General features: G+C 39.2%; 1 protein-coding gene across 1 annotated transcript in view; it reads right to left on the bottom strand.

The window, feature by feature from the left end:
- LOC124170484 (galactosylgalactosylxylosylprotein 3-beta-glucuronosyltransferase S-like) overlaps positions 1–698 on the bottom strand; it is a 270,427-nt gene extending 269,729 nt beyond the window's left edge. The window contains exon 1 of the mRNA XM_046549223.1: positions 468–698. The gene's annotated coding sequence lies outside the window, so the exon portion shown is untranslated. The remainder of the gene's footprint in view (positions 1–467) is intronic.
- Between the last annotated feature and the right edge of the window lie 14,870 nt (positions 699–15,568).

Genomic DNA, 15,568 nt, shown 5'->3' with positions numbered 1-15,568 from the left:
TTTGGTATTCCCAGCGTGGGTGTGGCGTCAACGTGAAGCGTCGAAATGCATGTACTTCCTGCAATTTTGAGCCCTAGATTGCCTACAGAATCCTCAAGGGCTAATGTAGTAGTGTCATCCCATGGTAAGCCATTGGTACAGTTTCAGCAGAACTTTTCGGTACTCCCGGGGTGACGTCAATGAGTACGGTCGAGCGCATGACTTCGTAGCGGGCCAGGGTATCATAACGAGGGGTAAGAAGGGGACCTCCCCCACCCCTAGAGCTGGCGCCGCTGACTCGAGACGAAGTGAGCCAGAGGCATGGCGGGAGAGGGCTCGCAGCGGCGACCGTGGCTGCGACAGGTGTGGTGTGCGGAGGGCGCGCTTGAAGACAGAACCAGAGAGCGCCACAGCTGTCTCGGGATCGTAATTGCGCGCCGGCGGAGGGGAGGGGAGGGAGTGGAGGGGGGAGAGGTCACGTGTCTTACCTGCGGTTGGAGGGGGGTGTCTGCACGCGCTCTACCACCACTGCCTCACTCGTCCTTCGGACGTCGTCGTGTTGCACCGCTGGATATCCTCTTCGGAAGCGGCGACGTGACTCGGGAGTTCGTCGACTCGGCCGTTACGGCGGGGACCTCCGTGGGGTGAAGCCTCTTGTCGGCCCGGCCTCTCTTCCTCCCGACTACAAACAGTGCGCGCAACGCCGTGGGGCGAGCCAGACTGTGGACTTAGAGCCGTGTGATACGGTAAAGGACTGAGATAACCATCTCCCGCCACCCCTCTTGTGCCCCCGCTGACAGCCTCCACCTCCCCAATCCCCGCTTCCTGGGTAATTACGAAAACGTCCGTTTAAGTGCCCCCCTCCTCCGCCCACCCCCTCTATGGAAATAGATAAGGAGCATTTTATTGTTGGGCCATGCGTCTGGGACCGTGTTGCGTGTTCCAATTCTTTTTGCGTAGTTCTCACCCGTGTTGCCTCTTCGATGAAAGAATCTTTTTTCGTCTGTCTAATTCGTGCGTGCATACTGTTGGCATGTTCGTATCAATTTTTCTCTTTGTTCCACGTCGAGGATGAGGCGCTTGCTATATTTGCCTCCGGGAACACAATGCCCTCTTCCTCTGACAGCGCCTGTCGCCTCCATTCTCCAGACTGTGGCTCCTCTTTTTCATTGGAATCCCTTTCTCCGTTGCGCATGTTCTAAACAGTTCCGAAAAGGTATTAGCTATTATTGTTTCAATCCATCATCAGCAATTTACATGCAATGGAATGATCGAGGCGTTTCTCGATATGGGAGTGATATGTATTTTTCAATTGGACCTCCCATAAAATTTGTGTTGATCCCGTTTTTTTTTCACAGATTGTGATCAGCTCATAAATTAATTTCATGTACGGCTAGAAAGACGTTATGATTGGAGCTTTTATAGTGCTTGGAACATACTTTTCCTGGTAGCAGAAAAAGCGTTTTGTATTTGTTGAAACTGGAGTGTCGAAATGGCCCTTCGCGCTTCTTCTGGACGAAATATGTCGTCACACGGTGATGCTCGCAATGTTTCTCCCGAGTCATTTTCTCTCATTTGCTCATTTTCAGAAGGCTATCCGACAAATCATTGCGCATTTAAGGGAATATCAATCACTGATACCAGTGGACTTTCTCTTTTGCGTTCCTCATAGATTTGCATGAGAAAAGGTTGAGGGGGGAGCGGGAGCGGTCTAGCTCCTCAGCTCAAAAACATTTTCATTTCAATTTTGTAGCATTGTATTTCCATCCCTGTGAATCTGGCAAAAAGCCGTTTACAAATGCCAAGTAAATGATGTGATACACATAGGTATGACCAAGCACGGATCAAAAAAATATTTCTTTTTTATTAGGAAATTACAACAGAAATCTACTTGAGTTTATTCCGGAAGAGTGGAAATTTCTCGTGCTAGGAAATTGTGAACAATTTATTTGAGTTCACTCCCAAACCTCTAGTTTTGTTCTCAATTCGGCAATTCTGTCTCCGATGGTCGTTTAACAGCCTTCAGTCTAATGTGTGTGAGTTGCATCGAGCACATATGAAATGCTTTTTCTTTATAATCATCCTTTCTTATGTAAATTCAGTTTCCTCTTGACCTTCTGGAAATATTTTCACCAATTACTTGTGAACATTTAGGAAATAATTGACATCTCGGTAGCCTGGGAAACCTCTGCGTTGCCATTTACAATCGTACACGAAGGGCAAAAATTCTGCAGAAAATCATTCTCATTGTCTCGGATTTGTATCAGGATTTCTCCGAATTCGCGCCGAGTGCTTCTAGTAATTTAATTGGTTCGAGCACTGGACACTAAATCGGGGGATCCTGGTTCGAGTTTAGGTCCAGGCGAATGATTTTTGCGCTATGTGGTTTTCGCTTTTATTTGAAAAATTTTAAGTATCCCGTGGACGAAATAAATTCATCGGTTTCTTTTAAGAGAAAAATAAATACAAGGAATGCAATGATTGCCACAGCTGGCTGATTCACTGTATCATCAGCTCATGATGTCCAATTAATTTTGAATCACTTTCCTCCCGCTAGAGGCTCTTTCTTTGTCTAAATCACTGATGTGTTTTATGATTTTTGCACTGAAAAATAAATTTTAAGATTGCTTACTTTCCTCCTCACTCGCTAGCTAGTAAACTTGTCAGGCTAATGACTCAATTATTCCGTATTGTAATTTAGCTGCTATTTTTTTTAAGCCATGAATGATGGATATGGAGATCCATAAACATTTAAAATTTATAGAAAAAACACTCCACTCACAGTAACCACTAACTATTTCACACCCTCTAATCCACGGTAACGCTAACATGGGTATTATTGGTTGTAGTGATGGAATGTAATAAGTAAATATGTAATTTGAATCATTCCGCCCAATTGTAATTCCTTGCATCCTTAAATTTATTTGTTGATCTCTACCTTTAGGTTGCTCCGCGTTTCTTAGAATATGCTTGTGTCTCAAATGTATAAATCGGCTAATTATTTTTAAATACCATAGCTTTTAATAATTAAGGGGTTGATTATTTTCAGTGTACAGTTCTGGTGGTATACGCTGCGATACACTACGAAGTTCCGAACACATGCTGGTGATAAATTAATATAATTATTTACCGCATTTTATTCTAGCTTTTTAGTATCGTTTGAACTGCGTCTCTTTTTCTGATTTCTGCTTGAAATTCGGCTGCTAAATGGTCCTTTGCAAAATTCATTTAATGTATTGTCTTTGAATAGAGCCATCTGCGGCAGGCGAGATGTAGAGGAATGACATCATTGTGTCTGAAGGAAGAAAGAACTCTTCGCCTGTAAGAAAAAAAGTCTTTATGTTTCCTAAGATGAATCGGCAGAAGTTATCTCTTGAAGTTTTTTGTTTCGATTATTTCCCAGGAAGGAAAACTCTTCATAATGGGAACATGTCGCAATTTTAAAAATATTTTTCTATGCGCTGGGACCACTGGTTAGATCTGCGTCAGTCAGCCATGGTTTTTTTTGCTCGCGGAGAAAAGTGACTCACGAGCCGGCGTAGAGCAATTGAGAGCGGATGTGAGGTGAGAGGGAAAAAGTTCCATTCGGCCCGAAACGGTCTTGCGGCTTAATCCACGAATTCCAGCGGTTCAGCGAGCGCTCTTCGATTTTTGCCCATCCTGGCGGGGGGAAATGGGTCCAGTGGCTTCCGTGTCGCGCCTTGCCTCCCATCCACCGACGCGTTCAAAAAAATAGTCCAAAAATAGTGAACTTTTGAATGTGTAATTATTTTATGAAAAAGTTAATAAAAGCAAATAAATTGTTTCCGTATAGTTCTTAGGAAACGTTTATTTTTTCTGAAAATATGCTTTGAAATAAATGGAAAGTAAAAACTCGATTTTTGCGGAATTTCCGATTGGAATTTTAAAAATTATCTTTTATCATTTTTACCGGCTTCCGATGAGTTTGTGGATAAACCAAATGTTTAAATAGCAATAATTCCTTAATCCGTAGATATTATATTTAAATATCAATAGTTACTTAATCCTTAGATATTAATTAATCAGACTACCATTTTTGCTTTCCGAACAAAATAGTTAAAGTTTTGGGTTTTGGCAAACTTTTTTTAATTTCCGCCCACTCTGCGACGTTTTAGCCGCCAGCACCGTCCGGCGATATGGTCAGCGTGTTGTGGAGGTCGTCCTCTGCTCGGGAGACCGCGACATCTCCGCGTGGGATTGTTTTCCGCACGGACTGCTGTAAGAGTGGCGAAGCGTGCTTGGAAGTGCCAGGGCGCGCCAAGTGCTTCCACTGATCGGCCAGCCTGCGGGCGAAAATGCCGTCACGGAAGGCGGAGCATTCAACACGATTGCACACACCCGCCTTGGCTATCGAGGTGGCGATATTTGGCGAGTGGCGATTTATTAGGATGGAAGTCCGTGCCGGTAAAGTTAATGTCATTTTCAAGCCTGCTCGTAGGGTTGTACGTAATCAAGCCCACAACTAATTAGGCAAATCAATGGCTAGCGAGTTCCTCTCGTGGGATGGTTACTTGATGGATTCCAAAATAAAATTTGTTATATTCTACACAGTATAATAAAAACTATACTGATATATACCCTTTCAGACCATTAACAAGAGGTTACAGAAAATTTACTTAAAAGGAACTAGGTTTAAAACAGTTATGTTACGTCTTGATAATGGCCTGAAAAGGTCGAAACCGGAAAAGCTTTTAATAAATGCTGAGTGAAATATGACAAAGTTATTTTTGAATCTTTCAAAAAAGCAGACTTTGCATGATATATATCTTTTTGTTTACATCCGATAGTCTCCATTTTTACATTGTATCATTCGGCATTACTTGTACACGCATGTGAAAAGTGTTGATTACTTCTAGAATACTTGGTAATTTTGACAAAAAATGATAGAATATAATCCCATAAGAATCGAGATGAAAATAAAACTAAGGCTAGTAACCGGACTATTTTTTTGAGTTCTCAGCAAATGGATCCTGTAATTGAAGTCAAATCACGTTAGTTGCGTGGAAATGAAACTATGATCGGCTCAGAATGGTAGGAAAAGAGTTAACTTAAAAATGTAGGGGTTGAAGTATTCGGATTCTCTGTTCTCAAATTTTTCTATTTGATCTCGATGAATGTCTTCTGTGATGGTAAGGTATGTTTTCAGCAGCATGTTCGATAAGTACCTACTTGTTTTGAATTGCGCAGTCGCGAACGTGCCACCTTAATTTCAACGTGTTTTCACTCGTTTCTGCACAGTAAAGTTCCTTGTTTTTATGTTGGGACGGCTGCAATAGAAAGGAGGGTTGGAGTTAAAATGCAACATTATCGAGAGTGATGAGTGATAGATTTTATTGGTGGTGCATGAGAAAAATATGAAGCAATGTCTGGGTACAATTGGACCTCTCCATTTCTTTTCCGTTACATCTCAATGCATCCCTTTATACATCTCAATCAATGTACTACTTATTGAAAGTAAACTTTCATCTGCATAGTGTCTGCAGAGTTACAACTTGGGCAATCATGCCCCAATGGCCTGGAGGGTAAGGCTTCACCGTTGCTTTTCTGAGATTTATTGCCTTTCCGGTAAATTTTCTTCTCTGGTTTCAGCGCCTGCTGTCATTAACAAGCTACTAATGGTACTAGATGCTGAAGCAATTGTCAGTCATTAGTCTACTAGTACTACTAGTCGCTTTCATTAGAGTATTTTTAAACAATATACTTATTTTAATTGAAGACAGTAAAACTTTAGAAGTAGCGATAAAATATTATTTTTGTATTCGATTCAATTTGTCCTGAAAAGTAACTCCTTTACTGAAGGGAAGATGTCTTTGTGTAATTTTTCTTTGATTTTGGCTTTTTTTGAAGGTGACGATGTTGCGAATGATTTAAAAAGTAGATGCCACTATCTGTATTTACTTGAGTTCCTAAATACATTTTATTGAAAATTCATCGTATGAATTTCCTGAACGAGAAACGTCTTTGTCATGGAATCGTGGAGAAAGCTCACTATCATGACCTTAAAACATGAAGGGTGGTGAAAATGAATCAAGCCTTACCTCAACTTTCACCAGGAAGTTGTGATTTAGTATTTTTGGAGAATAATGCCGTAGAATGGTAAGTATACGTGACTCGTAGAAATAATCCAAAGTGAGTTTAGATATTCCAATTTCAGTGAGAGGAAGCATGAGTTGTATACTGGAGAACGTTGGTTTTTATTTGCTTTGTCGATGTGATTTATTGGCGCCAAACAAAAAACTAAGCTTTATCATTTGTCAACAAAGATAGCTTTTTGCCCACTAATAATTGTTGCGTTGCATTTAACTTCAAACTGTCAATGAGTGGTCGTAAAGTTTCTTCCAACGCAGTCCTCATTCGGAGAGCAAGTTGGAGATCAGTCGAACGCATGGAAATGGCCATTCACGTCATATGCTTTTGTTTCTCTCGAGCGCTCCATTTTTTGTGACTTCTACCATTACTTGTAAAATAGCTTCGTTTTGGTTTCAGAAAAGCGATGACGAAGGGATTACAAAAAAGAAAGTTCTCTTTACGATTCAAAATTTCTTCATTGGAAGTAGCGGAACAAGGCCCTTTTTTCACTGTGAAATACGGCATATTGGTAGGATAAAAAGATTTCTTTTATGTGAACCGGTTTCCTCGTCATCACTGAATTAGTTTGCTAAACTGAAAGACAGGACCTGGAATAATGCAACGTCAAACCTTCAGCGGTGAACACAATATATTTCTCTTGAGAAATAACTGGATTTGCTATTTACTTATTTTGAAATGAAATTGCAATTGCAAATGATGAACAGTTTAAAAATAAATAAGATGCACCAAAATTGTCTACCTACTTATTTCTTGAAGCTCATGAGCATAAATATTATCCTTTGGAGCGAACAAAGGCAAACAAGCGAAAAAATACTTTACTGGCTAAACTTGTTACTATTTGAGGAATATAGGCTACCTTATTGACTTCAACCTACTTATTCACCATAAGACTAAGGAGAAAGCCTCTCTGTTTTCGTATGAGCAATGCCTCATTAGAAAGAGGATGAAGCAGGTTAATGACATGCTCTGTTAATAGCATTTTTTATTGGAAGTCCACTGTTAATGAGGCAATTTACACTGCAAAAAATGATGGGTAATTTGTGGGAAGAAAAAACCTGGATATAATTGGTCTCCTTTGTCCCCATCAAGTGAATCAAAATCCATATCTATCCGAGCTATGTTCCACAAGAATGGTCACGTACACTGTCATATTCGATGGAATCACTCCTTAAAGATATAAAATATTATATTTAGGCCCTTTTGCTGATATTTTAATGAGAAAAATTCTCTCTTAAAATTTTAATAACAACCCCAGGGTTATATGCTTACTATCTCATCGTGAGGTATTAAGTACTTACTTACTTACTCTTACTCCCAGGGCCATACATATCTAAGTAGATATTTGGCCGCACCAACAATCCTCTTCCATCTATCTCTATTTCCTGCGTCCTCCTCGGTCGCTCCTAATCGCTCCAGGTCTACCTTCACTTGGTCCCACCACCTTCGCCTTGGTCTTCCTCTTGGCCTTCTTCCTTCAGGATTCCTCATTATAACTTGTTTTAAATGATTAGTGTCCTCTCTTCTCAAAATGTGCCCAGCCCATCTAATTCTTCTACATTTAAACTCGCACACTACATCTGGATCCTTGTATAGCTCTCTTAATTCTCTATTGTGTTTTCTCCTCCACTTTCCTCCTTCAGAGATTGGTCCACATATTTTCCTAAGGATCTTATTTTCAAAAACATTTAATTTTCTTTCTTCCTTTTTATCCAGTTTCCAAGTTTCACTTCCATATAACAGTACGGGTCTTATGATTGTTTTATATATTCTGATTTTAGTAGTGTGTGATAGTAATTTTGAGGACATGGGTTTGTTGCAGGCGTAGAAGCATCTGTTAGCCAGATTTAGCCTGTTTTGTATTTCTATTGCTTCTTTGTTTTCTCTTGAAATAAAAACGCCTAAATACTTAAAGGAGTCCACTTTTTCAAATTTGTGGTTGTCTATGTAGAGAGGATTTTGATTTCTGTTCATTTCATTTCTTGTAAAGTGTATATATTTAGTTTTTCCATCATTTACTTTTAGTCCTAGATTAGCTGTTTCTTCCATGAAAAGTTTTGTAAGCCGGCGTATGTCGTCTAAATTTTCTGCTAAAATTACCACATCGTCTCCAAAAGCAAGTATATTTATTTTGGAGCCAATTGTTACACCTTCGTCCATTTTTGCTACTTTTTGAAGAGCTTCTTCTATTGCTAAGTTGAATAGGATTGGGGATAGTCCATCACCCTGTCTTACGCCTGCCTTTATCCTGAAAGGTTCCGACACCCGTGCATTTATTCGTACTGAGCATGTGGAGTCTGTCATACTTGTTTTAGCGAGGTTTATTAGCTTTTTTGGAATTCCGAACTTGTCCAACTTTTCCCACAGTCTCTCTCTATTAATACTGTCATATGCTTTTTGGAAATCGATAAATATTGCAAAAAAATCTTTATTAAACTCCCAGTACTTCGATATAATTTCTTTGAGAATAAATATTTGATTTGTTGTGGACCTGCCTTTTACAAACCCTGCCTGGTGATCTAGAATTATTTCACATGTATATTCTTCAATACGATTTAATATTATCTTAGATAGGACTTTATAAGGAATGCTAAGGAGTGAGATTCCTCTAAAATTACTGCACTCTACTTTCTCTCCTTTCTTGTGTATGGGGACAATTATTGCTTCCCTCCAGTCTTTTGGCATTTCTTCTCTTTCCCATATTATTTTCATTAATTCACATAGCTTATCTATGACTATATCTCCTCCCGTCTTCAATAGCTCTGCAGATATTTCATCCATACCAGGAGCTCTATGGTTATGGAGGTATTAAGTATTGACAATTATTCATCAGCACTGACACCCAGGCAGTGATAAAAAACTTAAATATTCTTTTTGGATGTTCTCATTATTCTCATTGCACGGTATCAATACTCTATTGTTAATGCCCAAATACAACTTTTCCCGAATATGAAATCATTGTTGCTACTTCTCTTAGACTGTAAAATAGGATGGAAATTCTTGAGTGAAAATTCGTCCGCCCAATTTTTCGTGTAGCGACTGGAGAGTGGCAAACTGTAGATCTTAACTTTTAATTGTATTTTTTACATATTTAACCATTTGAAACATATCAAGAAATTCCGTTTGGATCTTACATTTATTTCTAACCAGAAGTTACATTCCTTTAGCTCGGCACCTCGCCGCTTAATCTATGACCGTGTTGAATCGTTTTTGATTCTCTAGCGTTGCTCCCATTCCTCCCGTCTGGATTCCCCGAGAATGTTTCCCATTGGCTGGCGGTCTGAAATCCGCTTAGCAGGAGAGTTAGGGCTGAGAAACTCTAACGACGCACCTTATGCAGTCAGCCTGTGATCCTCGGAGTGGCAAATGTGAAGATGGCTGATTCCTAACGAGGCAATCTCAGTGAATTGGGACACGCACTCGTGCACCGCACACATTTTGTTCCGTTGTGAATGTACCTGTAATCCAGGATGAAATTAGGGGAAAATTGAACAAAATCGTATCCCCGTGTTCCCAGCTCCATGTTCAGTGCCTGTAGCCATTCCGCTTTTGAGGCAACTATCGATCTATTTTTCTTTTATATATATGCTATGACTATCATTATAACATCCAGTTTAGCAAAGGAGAGTGATAACGTGATAACCCATCAATGAACGTATAGAGTCGTTGGCAAAACTCTTCGTTAGGTTTTCATGCTTTTCCGGCTTCGTGGGAGGTCAGAGGAACAGAATGGCAAGTAGATCTAGGCTCATGTCGGTGCATTATTGACTCGCTCCCGTATTATGAATGGCACGTGGTAGTAAAGGATTAGTTTACTAAAACTATCAAAGCTAGTTAACCTCCCATGTTATGAGAAATGCAGCCGGTCTTACTCTGATTTTAATTCATCTTCTTAAAGGGAGAGGATTTTGCTATGTTTATGAAGTCTGTTATTCCATTTGTGAACCCCAAAAGTCACGGTGTGAAAATGACATTTAAGGTCAGATAGAGAAATATGGAGGAAAAATACTATTAAGGCCGCTATACACGGCGAATGATTTCATTCGCATGATCATTCAGCATGATCATGCGCATGACCATTCACCGCGTATGACGGAACAAATTTTGCGAATGAACCTTCATGCGCATGATCATTCAGTGAAAATTAGACCATGTTCTATTTTGCTCGCATGATCCTGAGAATGATCACGTGATCATTCAGCATGATCATTCGTATGATCATTCACCGCGTATAGCGGCCTTAACATTAAGCGGCAAAGAGATAAATGCGTGTATCTCGATAGGCGCTGTTATTTATCGGGCTGCCCCAACACCAACTGAGCAAAGTAGTTCATATCTTGGAGTTTTAACAACAGTCATTTCCATAAATTCTTTTTTGGACTTTGATTCCTTGCCCTCTGTGGTCCACATAAAACCTTAATCTGCAAGAGACTCACATTACGGCCGAACATATACATTAGCCAATTTTCCTCCGTTTTAGCATTCCCTCGGCAAAACACTGCGTTTTTATTTATTTAGTCAGTTTCTCAATGACATTTTATGATACTGGTATCCTTAAATTTCGCACTTCATAATTTGGAGAAACGAAGTAACTAGAAGAATTATTTACTTTGTCAAGGAATCAAAGGACTCTTGATAACTATTGGAGAAGTTTTTAAATCGTAATCACTTTGAAAAATCCTAAATATGTCCAGTTGGCTTATACTTGAAAGATTTTTACTGTTATGCTTACCCAAACCTTTTTTAAACAAATAATTCTGTGATTCATTTATTTCACTCGTTAATTGCAGCTTTCACCTCCTTGCTTGTAATCATTTATCATCTTAGTAGAAATGAGAGTATTGCAATCTTTTGCTTTGATATTTGTGTAATACCTAGATACCAGTCATTTACTTAAAGGTCAAATTTCTATTTTGATGATTTTATGCTTTGTTCGTGAAGCGATATCATCTGATAAATTATTATTTAAGAATAAAAGTAGTTGAAGATCGTTATGCATGCACATTTTACTTAAAGATTCGGGACATCAGTGAAGTCATGTAGGAGGAAGGATACATCGTATCACGCCATGGTTAGCCAGAATAATTTATTACAGCGCTGTCTAAACATGACATGGTGATGAGATCCACGTTCTCAGCCAAAATAGTCGCCTAATATGCAATCGCAAAATTCCAGATACGGACAAACATGCAACAAGATGCATTCCTTGCCGTGCGCGCCAAGACGAGGCAATCGCGCGGCTCATGTGAAGAAGATGGATCTAAACTAGTGGCTAGTAGGCGATGGCTGAGACAGTTATGCATGGAAAAATCGACTGCATTTAGTGCCAAGAAAAATACCGTGGCAGTTCAGCACTTTAAGAATATGTAAGCCGACTTACAAAGTCTGTAAATATTTAGTTCGATATAAATAGAAAATGTCGAATGATTATATCATCATGATTTGTTATTTAACTTTGCGCTTGAAATATTTTACATTATATTCCTATCGTCCTTAATGGAATCAGTGCCTATTGATTGGTTTTACAAAGCTTATCACTCACTTCCTAATGAGTTGCTTAAATCATCCACAAAGTCCCATTTCAGCATCATTTACGATTTGTCGGATTCAATTACATTTTTGCCTTCATTGATATTTCTCGTGCTCATTTTCCATCTCATTTATGCCTGAAATTGCACACTTGCTACCAAGGTTTATAAGCTCAGGCCTCCTATGAAAATTGCTGGCTTCTCGTAGATGAATTATGCTATTCCCATTCGCAGTTATCCTCGCAAGAACTCTGGATATTTAGTACCGCTTTGATGTTTTGTTGATTTAATTTTCCAAACATAGGTGATGTGGTGTCGTTCCATTCTGCACTCAATAGCGAGAACCTTGATTTTATTGAAAGAGTACGCATGGAAACCGTCGGTATTGTATTGAATTCGTAGTATTCGATCAAACTACAGACTATCAGTGCAGTTTCGATCTTTCTAAATGATTTCTTCACTGTGAAAAATATAGATCTTAATGGCGCAACTCACTTCAAACCACCCACACTTGTCTAGCATCATATACACATACTTGAACGTTCGCTTGGAATTCAAACCAATTATTAAAATCGACCAAAATGAGTGACAATTAGTATCTGAAACGTTTGATAGCGTTTAAAACAGCAAAAAAATGTACAATTATTTTCTTATTAAGATGACTTACCTTGCAAGTTAGAATCCAGAATTCTTAACAGTAGTAAAATATTTCTTCGACTGGTTTTATGTAGAAGAAGATTTTGAAAATATTAGAGAAGTTGCATTCTCATGATTTTCACTACCCCGACCTCGCCAACTTTTTATTAAATAAGGAAAAATATGTGTAGTAATACTTAAAAGCGTTTTTCAAGGATTTCGTAGTTTAAACCGCTTAGTAAAATATCTAGACCTAAGCTTTTGTATGGATTCCTGGCAGGCTTCATGATGGGCGATTTAATGGTCAAATCCGTCTTAACCTATATGTCATATCTGACCGTCAGGAAATGTGATAAATGCTTTTATTTTTGGAATATTGTCGTCTACAGAGGGTTTTAACTGGCCAGGATGTTCATTAACCACCCGGTTATATTACGTAGTGCCGTTATCCTATAAACGTGAAAATAGCAGGTCGTTCTTAAGATGATGGGTACCTACTCAATCGGCTAGGTAGCATTTATTCTTGAGAACAGAGAAGATAAAAATACACATGCATAGTGTAAATTGATGAGAAACCCACGGCCGTGAATATTATGCGTCGCGTGAATATTCAAGTCGGGTAGCATTAATTGCATAAATTAAATGGAATTTCATTATTTCCGTCCCATGCTGATCTGTTGTTCAATTACATTTATTATACTTTTTGGAGTCACTGCTACCCTGATGTATCGAATTTTTGTCATATATTACATTTATCACATTTCTTTATTTTTGCCATCCAGCTTCCTTCAAAGCAGTCACTGTTCAACGAAAAATATACATTTTAGAAATCTCAGACTTATTGGTTCATTTTCTGGACCTTCACATAAAGAAACGTTTTTCCCTTATCCTACTGCCTTTCGAAAATTTCCACAGCTAGCACTGTTTAATTTCAAACCAGTCGTTGCCAACTTCGTAAATCATCAACCTTAGGTTAGTGTTTGATTTTTAGCCACGTGTTTGGAAAGTGTCTTACATGCACGGTACGCTTTGAGAGAAATATAATCTTTTTATTCTTCGTTTTCCTTGAAATTCTCTTTAAAATTGTAATTGCCTCTTTCCCAAAGTCGTCGAACGTTCCCCTAGTGCTTATCTCAATGAAACACCCTTACTGGTCTCAAGTGAGTCACTTCATCAGTCAAGTCCGCCTCCTTCGGGTCATGATACCGAATTTCTTACGTATTCCCGGCGGGCTCCATGTTGGTAATGCATCCATACACCATTCAATAGGTGACTATTTAACCTAATTATGTTCCTGACCATCAGGTAATGCCTACCTTGTTTTTGGGAAATCTTCACGTCATTTATCTCATTCAATTATATCCCATTTAATAAGAAAATAAATCCAATTTTCTGTGCGTTGATAACGTTATCGCCATCATTTCATCGTTCGTGAATTCGGATCATTACGTCGTTGTCTCATTCAATCTTGCGTTCAATTACTGCTAGTGGTATCTCATAATTTTTCTGCGAAGAGTGCATCTCAGGAAATTCTCGAGTTGTGCACCAGGCCATGCTATCCAGTTTCAATATTCAATTTCAGGAAAGAAATGAGATTACACATGCTCCCTAGGTTACTGAGATCGTGTAACCGGGGAGACTATCAAAATAAAGATAGTGGAAACAGCTTTGACCGGAACACCGAATATTGTGTGGGTACCTCTTGGAAACCGTTGCTTGGGAGAACAGAAAAAAAGACCTCGCGATTGCGCTAAATCATTTTCGCGGATACTCGCTCCTGACCTTCCCTTCTGCTTATGTTGACTGGCGACGGTACCTAGTTATGACACCCCTAATGCGATCCCTGAATCGAGTATTAAAACTTCCTCTGTTGTGGGGAAGACGACCTTGTGTTCAACGCGAGGAGTACTTGAAATTCCCATTTTCAATGGCTTCCGTCGATGGAACTTTTCCGCTTGCTACGATCGAGTTTCCAATCCATAAAGCCGCCGGTGCTAAGAAAAGGAAATTCCCTAATATTTTTTCGCGTCTTAAAAATACATCTGCCTCCTTCTTTTCCTCGAAAATACTTCCTTGACTACAGTAGTAAAACGTCCGATCTCCGTATCGCTATAATCGAATTTTTCTGAAACACTGAAAAGTCATGCGAAAGCTACTGTATAAGTAAAAGAAGATTTTTATGCCTGGCATATCGTCCTGCCCCCGAGTTCTTGAAGTAAATAAATACACTAATCATATTCATCGCGGTTGAGCGAATAAATGCGTCTTTTGATCGAGGTTTTACGATGAGAAATAAGGATTTTACGAAAAGTGATCAAATTTACGCCAATTGCGTACAGAGAATTGGCAACGCCGAAATTTTTTGAGGATAGGGGTAAGAAAGAAACTACGGGCACCTGCTACCCGTAGTTTCTACCCCAAAACTCCCCACCAAACTTCCACTAATATTTTTCCATATTGAAGTAAATACTCCCATTTTGCCACGATTATTGCAAGTATTTATTCACCGATCAAGGTCTTGACGTCAACACCTTGTTCGGTAAAACCCATTTTGAAGTGCTTTTCGAGGAGATGATTTGGCGTTATAATTCATGGCTAGTCAGCATGACCGTCAATCGGGAGATCTGGGTTCGAATCCCGGCTAAGCTATATATTTTTTGCCAAACGTCATCCTTCGTGTATATATAAATTTGCACCACTGTAAGTGACTGCGTACAAAGTCACTTGTGTCATGCAGTGCCTTATCTCTATGGGTTAATAAATCTAGCCCAAACAATATCTCTTGATGTATCCCTACTTCAAGCAATTATTTCATTTTAGCAATCGTAACAAGTCCAATGCATCATCAATATTTTAACCGTCTTAAGCAAGGCCGCAGCCAGAAAATTTTTTCGCGGGCGGGGATTATTTGCTCAAGAGTTTTATGACGGGAGGGGTTGGGGTTAATTTGGGGGGGTGCAGGGGGCGCGTCACTCCCGCTCTTCGTCATGTTTTGCGAGGTACTACTCACTTATAACTTACTTATTTGTCACCGTTAAAATTTAAGGTGTATATTGTGGGTGCTTGTCAGCGTTTTCGTGCACCTTTAATTCGAAAATGTTTACCTTGGTATTTTCTCATGTATAAAATATTTATGATCGAAATATATACAAATGTACACAAAATTTACATCTATATACATACATACCCTGAAATTTTCAAGCTGATGATATCATTTTTAAAGGAGGAATGTGTAAAAAACATAATATGACGAATGAATGGGGAGTAACGCCTGAATAGCGTATCTTGAGGGCGGAGGAGGGCGTGAACAACAAGAC

This window comes from Ischnura elegans, chromosome X (genome assembly GCF_921293095.1).
Source record: "Ischnura elegans chromosome X, ioIscEleg1.1, whole genome shotgun sequence".
NCBI lineage: Eukaryota > Metazoa > Arthropoda > Insecta > Odonata > Coenagrionidae > Ischnura > Ischnura elegans.
This window is presented reverse-complemented; position numbering and strand designations above follow the sequence as displayed.